General features: G+C 45.5%; 1 long non-coding RNA gene across 1 annotated transcript; it reads right to left on the reverse strand.

Annotated features, from left to right (window-relative positions):
• Window positions 1,500–3,404, reverse strand: LOC109843706. The gene is made up of 2 exons (XR_002247768.1): window positions 3,317–3,404; window positions 1,500–1,988 (listed from the first exon to the last, which is right to left on the reverse strand). It is a non-coding gene; the product is annotated as an uncharacterized LOC109843706 (long non-coding RNA).

A 10,018-nucleotide genomic window follows, 5' to 3' on the forward strand; every position in this document is an offset into this window, starting at 1 on the left:
CTTTTCGATAAACGAAAATCTGCTTTTGTTCTTTTTCCGCCAAACCTATAAAAGTTAGGGTCGAAATTGGAATTTCCCCTCAATAAATGAGGAACTCTTTTCTTAGATCAAACAACCAATCCTATAAAAGTTAGGGTCGTTTGAATTTTTCCGATTCTCGGAGTGGAGATCCCACTCTTAGTTTCATCCTTCCGGATTCTGGGGGTGGAGATCCCACCTCGAGTTTCTTTTCCAACTGAAGATAGAATATAAAATTCTTCCTCTTCAGTGTTGAAAGATAGAATATAAAATTCTTCCTCTTTCGTTTTCGGGTTTGTCTTTACCCTGAGAAAAGACGTAATTCTCAAATCCGCGCACTTTATGCCCGGGAAATTTTATCTCGATTCCTAAGTAGAGATAAGCCTACGCCTAACACGTGTTGCCGGTTTAGTCTTTCACCGAATGAAAAAAGATACTAGAATATAAGTCTGGGGACTTTTATCCCGAATCCTAAGTAGGGATGAGTCAGCGTCTAACAAGCATTGTCGGGTGCCATATTCCTGTAAGAAATGGCGAAGTCTATGTATTCAAAGTCATAGCACCAAGTCTAAGTGAATTAATTCTCTTAGCGCAACGTTACATGTGAAACGGGTTTTAATAATTCACATGCTAGCCCGATTCAAACGGTAATCGGTAAAGGCACATCAAATCCGTTGAAGGCTGGGGGTTTGCCAAAAATCTTAAGTCTACGTCTAACACACGTCGCCAGTTTAGTCTTTCGCCGATTGAAAAAGACACCAGAGTATAATTCTGGGGAATTTACCCCGAAGCCTAAGAAGGGCTAAGTCAACGCCTAATATGCGTTGCCGTTTAGTCTACTCCCATGAGAAAGACGAAGTCTATGTATTCAAAATCATAGCACCAAGTCTAGGAGAATTAATTCTCTTAGCGCAACGTTACATGTGAAACGGGTTTTAATAATTCACATGCTAGCCCGATTCAAACGGTAATCGGTAAAGGCACATCAAATCCGTTGAAGGCTGGGGGTTTGCCAAAAATCTTAAGTCTACATCTAACACACGTCGCCGGTTTAGTCTTTCGCCGATTGAAAAAGACACCAGAGTATAATTTTGGGGAATTTACCCCGAAGCCTAAGAAGGGGTAAGTCAACGCCTAATACGCGTTGCCGTTTAGTCTACTGACTGGAACGATATTGGCTAGCCAATCTGGATGTTGCTCCTCTCGGATAAATCCTGATTCGATCAATTTCATAACCTCTGCCTCAATGGCTTCCATAATATACGGACGAAACCGTCTTTGCTGTTGCTTGACAGGTTTGGCATCCGGCTTGATATCGAGGCGGTGCATTCTAGCCCGACTCAGACGGTAGTCGGTAAAGGCTCATCAAACCCGTTGAAGGCTGGGGGTTTGCCAAAAATCCCACAAGTATTATGGTTGATTATTCCATACTTAGTGGTTGATTATTCCATACAGAGTAAGACATCATAATAAATGAGACATAATGAATGAAAAAGACATATTTTCTATTAATAAAATTGAGTTTGCAGGTACAAGAGTTACAATCAATCTACATGAAGTTTGTGACTACAGGCTTGCTGTTCAAGTTTAGTCAATTCCTCTGTATAAGTTCGCTCAAGCTCACACTGCAATGCAACCTTGAAGGATTCCTCGGTGAGGGATAATGTTTTCGCAGCCTCTTGTTTGATCTTGGCTAACTTCTGTTTCGAGAGCTCCAATTTTTCGGATATCACAACTCGTGAACGCTCCAAGTCATCCTTCGCCATCCCCAAGTTAGCCAAGGCCTCCATTTGATCCACCCGACTTTGTTGTGTTTGAATCTCAAGTCCAGCCGAAGCCCGAGTGTCGTGCCATGCTTGTAGACGAGATTCTATCCAGATGGCTATGTACGTTGAGCTACCAGCAGTCTTCAACTCTTGTAACCGTCGGAATTCGCGCTCCAGCCGGTCCAAAGCGTCGACATAGCTAATCTGCAATAAAGATCAACAGCTCAGTCAGATCAAGAATCGAGATACATGAATCAAAGCCTAAAAAAGGGAAATTGCGAATCTTTAATTGAAATTCTACAAAATGGAATTTTCCAATTAAGGGTCCAGTTAAACCTATACGACATCCTCGGCTCAAGTTAAAGGTCATAAAGATCAACAATAGAACTCAGTCATGTATAAGTTCGAATTCAAGGCATATAAGGTTCTTGAGTCATGTATAAATTTGGATTCAAGGCATACACAAGTTGGGACTCAAGTTATTTCGACCACATACAAGGTTGGATTCAGTCGCATCGAGTTCAATCATGTATAAGTTCGAACTATGCAAGAGTACAATCATGTACAAGAATTCAAGCCCTACGAGTTCAATCATGTACAAGTTCGGACCATACAAGAGTACAATCATGTACAAAAATTCAAGCCCTACGAGTTCAATCATGTACAAGTTCGGACCATACAAGAGTGCGATCACATACAAGGATTTATTTATGCACGAATTCGGTTATATACAAAGCTCGAGTCATACACAAGCTCGAATTCAAATAATACAGCCATGTACAAGTTTAGGCCCCACTCAAATACATATACAAAGTTTGAAGTCGATCATATATATATGAGTTCGAATTATATACAAAGTTCAAGCACATATATGAATTCAGCCATGAATAGCTCAAAGACCTCTACAAGAATTTTCAGCCACACATAGGTACGAGGAGCCGTTCGACCACGCATTCAGTCATCAACCTCATTCTCAATCAAATACAAACACAAGCGCCAGAATCAAGCAAAAGAGTTTAGCCCTCATACACAATTGACGCCAAGGGATCAAATTAATATGTTAATCATCAAGTTATGCACATAACCACAACCAAATGCAAACTCGATCATGTACAGGCGCGACAAAGGGGCTCACTCGGCCATCATCAACCCAGGTCAAATTTCGGCCAATCATCAAAAAAAAGAGAGAGAGAAAATTCGGTTTTCCCCCAAGATCAGAGAGTTGAAGGCGTCAAACATCAAGCCATGAACACAACAAACCCAGGTCAAATTTCGGCCAGCTCCTCAAACCCCATATTCAAGATTCGGTTCTCCCCCAAGATTAGAGAGTTGAGACCGCAGATATCAAGCCATGAACACAATCAAACTCAAAAATTCGATCATCATTCAAAGCTCAAGTTCAGGTTTCGGTTTTCCCCAAAATTCAAGAACTAGGGCTTCGACTTTTTAGGTCAAAATCAAAAAAAACCAGCCACAAATCAAGCCCAAACATGAAGAGTAGAACGAAATTAAAACAAAAAGGGTACATTCACCTGAAATTCGAAGAAGAATCAAGGAGGAGAGGAGTCCCGTCGAAGTGAAATCCACCAAGTGCTCGAACCCGAACTGAGCAGCCGACACCCTGAGGGGTTTTGAAGAAGGAGAAAATGAAAGATTTAAAGAGCTTGGGGAGTTTTAGCCTTGTTCGAATTCTTGAAGCAGAGGAGTTCTTGGAAAGACCGGAGCTTGAAGAAGAAACCGAAATGTTGAGAGAAGAAAAGAGCTGGAACCGAAACTGAGGAAGAAGGAAGAAAGAAATGGGGTTTTTACCCCCTTCTCCCAAATTCCGACCCGCGATCACGCGGGTCGGATTCATCTGACCCGCGTGAACGCGGGTCAGACCCAGTTCAGGGCTCGTTTTGCTGTATTTTCGTCCGTCTTCGTCCGTTTTCGAAATTTTCGAAGGTTAACCTCATCTCCCGGACAATTTCACGGCATTTTTGATCCTATTTGGAATGTTCAGAGTTCGACTTCATTTCCCGGATAATTGAGCAGCATTTTCAGTCAGATTTGGAATTTTCGGAGTTCAATTCCGCCTCCCAAATAATTGTGAGATATTTTCGTCTATTTTCAGAATATTCGAGACCCAATTTTATATTTTGGGTGATTTCGTGATTTTTCTCCTATTTTCGGAATATTCGAAATCCAAACTCCAACGGGTACATGAGTCTAAACTGTTTCCCATTTTGACAGGAAGTTCCTAGAGAATATTACCGCCTCCCAAATAATTGTGAGATATTTTCGTCTATTTTCAGAATATTCGAGACCCAATTTTATATTTTGGGTGATTTCGTGATTTTTCACCTATTTTGGAATATTCGGGACCCAATTTTATATTTTGGGTGATTTCGTGATTTTTCACCTATTTTCGGAATATTTGAAATCCAAACTCCAACGGACACATGAGTCTAAACTGTTTCCCATTTTGACAGGAAGTTCCTAGAGAATATTACAAATAATAATTCTTAAGGATAACCTAGCAACCTCCGACGGGTACACGAGGTTAAACTGATTCCCGAAACTCCCAGGAGTACACGAGTATAAACTGATTCTAATGACACATCAACAAAAATCTACTCACAAGTTCCAGTTCAAGGCTTCAATAACGGTCAGACGATAAACGCAGCACCGGAAAAAATTTTAGCTATTCGATAAAATACAGAATATGCTGAAATATGGAGAAGTCAAGAATTGAAATCATCTGTAGGTCCCTTAACACTGACTGGAAGTGGGGATCCATCATATCCAAAGCGTTTCAGACTCCTCTATAAAAGAATGAGGCTGAAACACTTTGGAGGGGGTATTCACTCTCTTAGCACAGCGTTACAATCCACATACTAGCCCGACTCAAACGGTAGTCGGTAAAGGCTAATCAAATCCGTTGAAGGCTGGGGATTAGCCAAAAATCCTAAAGACAACGCCTAACACGCGTCGCCGGGTAGTCTATTCCCGTGAGAAAGACGAAGTCTACGTATTCAATATCGTAGCACTAAGAGCGTTAACTCTCTTAGCACAACAAAGTCAACGCCTAATACACGTTGCCGGGTAGTCTATTCCCGTGAGAAAGACGAAGTCTACGTATTCAATATCGTAGCACTAAGAGCGTTAACTCTCTTAGCACAACGTCACGTGCGGAACGGACTTAAACAATCCGCATGCTAGCCCGACTCAAACGGTAGTCGGTAAAGGCTCATCAAACCCGTTGAGGGCTGAGAATTTGCCAAAAATTCTATAAATGCGAGTCATTGACGCACCAACTCCACTGGTTGGTCTCGTGACTTGAGCATCCAACAAATTCAGGATAAAATCCACACATGCAGATGAATCAGCTTTTACAGATTGGTCCTGCAAACCCTCCACAAAATTTCAGCCGAATTTTCACAAAACCCCCCAAAGATTTTGGCCAAAAACCTCTCTCTTGAAAATTCAAGTGTGAAAAGGGTTAATTCAAATGGGGGGGACCACAAACCTTTCTCTTGAAAATTCAAGTGTGAAAAGGGTTAATTCAAATGGGGGGGACCATAAACCTCTCTCTTGAAAATTCAAGTGTGAAAAGGAACAAGACAAAACTAGGGGAGAAACACCCCTAGGGGTGTCTCGGCATTGCCGAGACACCCCCAAGGGTGTCTCGGCATTGCCGAGACACCCCATGGGTGTCTCGGCCTTGCCGAGGCACCCCGGGGTGCTTCGCCCGGGTTTCAACCCCCTACGTGATGTTTTGATCCCCCGAGATATTTTCCGGTACCCGGAATTGTTTTCCATATCCACGATGTTTCCACAAACATTGGTTTTCTCCGCCGACGGTTGAAAAATATGGATGAGTCCCACAAGTCAACCTACGCGGTTCAGACACCCCCAAGGGTGTCTCGGCATTGCCGAGACGCCCCATGGGTGTCTCGGCCTTGCCGAGGCACCCCGGGGTGCTTCGCCCGGGTTTCAACCCCCTACGCGATGTTTTGATCCCCCGAGATATTTTCCGGTACCCGGAATTGTTTTCCATATCCACGATGTTTCCACAAACATTGGTTTTCTCCGCCGACGGTTGAAAATATGGATGAGTCCCACAAGTCAACCTACGCGGTTCAAAACCCTAAGGTGGACGCCGGTCAACGCGTAACCTTGGGTCAACGCCGGTCAACGCGTAGCCCTAGGTCAACGCCAAGCAACGCGTTGCAACAAAAGTCAACGTTCGACGATTCGAAACCCTAGGGTGGACGCCGGTCAACGCGTAGCCCTAGGTCAACGCCAAGCAACGCGTTGCAACAAAAGTCAACGTTCGACGATTCGAAACCCTAGGGTGGACGCCGGTCAACGCGTAGCCCTAGGTCAACGCCAAGCAACGCGTTGCAACAAAAGTCAACGTTCGACGATTCGAAACCCTAGGGTGGACGCCGGTCAACGCGTAACCTTAGGTCAACGCCGGACAGCGCGTTGCGACAAAAAGTCAACCCCCAGTGATTCAGAACCCTAAGCCAGCACAATGTGGCGGAGGTAGTTCAAAGTCAACTCAATGACACGAGCCAAACTCAATTCATCAGCTGCAGACTCGAGACTCCGACGACGGCCAGACGATAAACGCAGCGCCGGAAGAACCTCGGCTATTCGTCAAAGCATCGGATAGATCGAAAATCGAAAGAGTCAAGAGTTGAAGCTAACTACGCCGACTGAAGGCCAGATCAATCACATCCAAAGCATTCCAGCCTCTTCTATAAAAGAAACGAGTCAGGAACACTTTGGAGGGGGTATCTGTAGGCATCAAAAATTGCCTATAGTTCTCCACAACCGGTTCAGTGTTAACGAGCGACGATGAACGTCACCATCCAATCCACATGAGCCTAATCGACGTCGACGAACGACTGAAGTGAATCGACGAGTTACATGAGCGGATAGGACTTCGGAATCACGAAGACCCGGACCAATCGGGAAGCCCGGCACTGTTCACAAAAAGGACAACGCCCTTCATTCCTCGACCACTCTACAGATAATCCAATCACCAGAGCGGGTCAAACTCTTCGTCGCGCATCCAACGCACCCGGAATCACTCAAATCCGAATCCGGACGAAGAATATACAGGGGAACCAACAAAACACCTAAACGGAGTCTCGGCAAGCTCGAAACACCCGAGGGGTGTCTTGGCAAGACCAAGACACCCCAGGGGTGTCTCGGCATGGCCGAGAGGTGTCTTGGCAAGACCAAGACACCCCTAGGGTGTCTCGGCATGGCCGAGACACCCAAGGGGTGTCTTGGCCGCCGAGACACCCCCAAGGGTGTGTCCTCACCTTTTACCACCCCCCCTCTTGGTTTCCTATAAATAGGCCCCTTAGGCCTTCATTTCAAGGGGCTCCTGATTTAGCTCTTGATTTCTTTGGTGGCCTTGGAGGAGTTTTGGGGAGAGCTTGGCGAAGCCCTGCTGCAGTGAAGAGTGCCCGTGTGCTTCAACGAGAGGAGGAGTGGTCTACATCAGCCTTCATCGCCCGTCAGATCCTTAGTATTGGCCTTAGCGTTGATACTAAGAAGAGCTATTACCTCGTTTTAGCCGAGGTATACGCTTATAGCTTCTAGATCTCACGCGGATCGACGAAGCTTTGCTTCTATATCCCTCCGCGGATAGACGAAGCTCTGTCCGATTTATCCGGATCAGAAAGTTTCTAGATCTCACGCGGATCAACGAAACTCTGTCCGATTTATCCGGACCAGATCTGAGTGCCCCGGTGGTCCACGGATATCAACATCCCCGTCACAGGCAAAAGACCCACGCAAGCAAGAGATGACAAACAGATCTTGCGTTTGTTTGAAAAGAGTTGTATTTACGATTTATCCGGACCAGATCTGAGTGCCCCGGTGGTCCACAGATATCAACATCCCCGTCACAGGCAAAAGACCCACGCAAGCAAGAGATGACAAACAGATCTTGTGTTTGTTTGAAAAGAGTTGTATTTATTTTGTTTTCATTGTGTACCGGTCTTATAAAAAGACTATCTTTTTATTTCATTGTAACGATCAAAGTTGTAATGAATGCAGCAATGAATACAGCAACTTTTTCCGCAAACAGGGTATACGAGGTGAAACTACTTCCCTTATTGCCAACAACGGAAAGTTCCTGGAGAATATTACTCTTAGTATTCTTAAGGATAACCCAACAATATGGCCGAATATAATTGGATTCAGATTCGCCAAAGAACTGGGGGGTGGAATACCTCAATTCATTCCAATGAGAAGTTCCTAAAAAATACTACACATGGTATTTTAAAGGATAACCCAAAACCGATTGATTATTTAAGGTGAAAACCAATCATCAGAATAATTTATTCTTAATCATGATTAAGAACCTCCCACTGTGACTATTTAATCATTTCCAAGATTATTAAAACTCTCCTACAGTGACTTTCGGAGCACTCTTTCGTTGAGATGAGATTCAATGACTTCATCGGGTTAATCTTCCCTCACGAAACTCACACGAAGTAATTGTGGAGTGCTTAATAATTCACGGTCCTTCGCCATAAAATTCCTCACTGATCAAATTAATTGACTGTAGACGGTAAAAAATACCTCTGTGAGCTTACAAGAAACTCACCTGAATGACCAACTCGCCTGCACGAGCCAGAATCAACTGGGATAGCGGAATTTCGCCTTTTACACAACTCGCCTGCCCGAGTCCAAAGTCGAATCCGCCCGCGAACCCCAAGGCCGCCAATATGGCCAGATATCTGCTAACCCACATGCTGAGATGGGCTTTCCCACCTCTCTCGACCCGAAGGGAGAGGGCATAGTACTCCAAGACCGTCAAGCGGCCGCTCACAGTGCGAAGGACTGGACAGGTGTCGAGTCGACCTGAGCATTCATAAATGCAACTCACCTCGGCTGTCTGAGTCAGGAGACGAATCCGCCAGCATTCAGCGAGCTGTCCAAACCCACTCGAGTGCCAGGAACATGCTTTCCCGCCTCTCTTGACCTGAAGAGAGAAGGCACGGTACTCCAGGCCCGCCGAACAACCGCCCACAGTACGAGTGAGCAGACAGATATCAAAGCAGCCCATACTCTCATAAATGCGACTCACCTCAGTTGTCCAAGCAACGTGTAGGCATCGAAAATTGCCTATAGGTCTCCACGAATGGTTCAGTGTTAAATAGCGACGATGAACGTCACTATCCGAGCCACAGGAGTCCAATTGACGTCGACGAACGACTGAAGTGAATCGACGAGCTACGTGAGCTTATAGGATTTCGGAACAACCAAGACCCGGACCAATCGGGAACCCGGCACTATTCACAAAAAGGACAACGCCCTTCGTGCCTCGACCACTCTACAGATAATCCAACCACCAGAGTGGATCGAACTCTTCGTCGAGAATCCAACGCATCCGGAATCACTCAAATCCGAGTTCGGACGAAGAATCTACAGGGAAACCAACGAAATACACCTAAACGGAGTCTCGGCATGTCGAAATACCCCAGGGGTGTCTAGGAAAAGCCTAGACACCCCAGGGGTGTCTCGGCCTTGGCCGAGACACCCCAAGGGTGTCTCGGCCATGGCCGAGACACCCCAAGGGTGTCTCGGCCTGGCCGAGACACCAGGGGGTGTCTAGGCCCCCTAGAGCTCCCCTAGCACCTGTTTTGAAGACGAATTTTGGAGAGCCTTGGCGAAGCCCTGCTGCAGTGGAGAGTGGCCGTGCGCTTCAACAAGAAGAGGAGAGGTCTACATCAGCGCCTTCATCACCCGATCCTTAGTATTAGCCCTTGGCGTTAATACTAAGAAGAGTTAATACCTCGCTTTAGCCGAGGTATACGCTTTAAACTTCTAGATCTCACGCGGATCGACGAAGTTCTGCTTCTATATCCCTTCGCGGATAGACGAAGCTCTGCCCGATTTTCTCGGAGCGGATCTGATTGCCCGGTGGTCCACGGATATCAACGTCCCCGTCACAGGCAAAAGACCCACGCAAGCAAGAGACCGCAAAACAGGATCTTGCGTTTGTTTTGACAAGAGTTGTAACCCTTTTGTTTTCATTGTGTAAAAGGTCTTATAAAAAGACAATCTTTTTATTTTCATTGTAACGACTAAAGTTGTAATGAATACAGCAATGAATACAACAACTTTTGATGCAAACAAGCTGGCGACCACAGTGGGAGCCAACGGCATCGCTACCGACGCCGTCGTGACGCAACCGGCATTCAAGATCCGGGTGAATGAAGAGA

Source organism: Asparagus officinalis, chromosome 1 (genome assembly GCF_001876935.1).
Source record: "Asparagus officinalis chromosome 1, Aspof.V1, whole genome shotgun sequence".
In the NCBI taxonomy this organism is placed as follows: Eukaryota; Viridiplantae; Streptophyta; class Magnoliopsida; order Asparagales; family Asparagaceae; genus Asparagus; species Asparagus officinalis.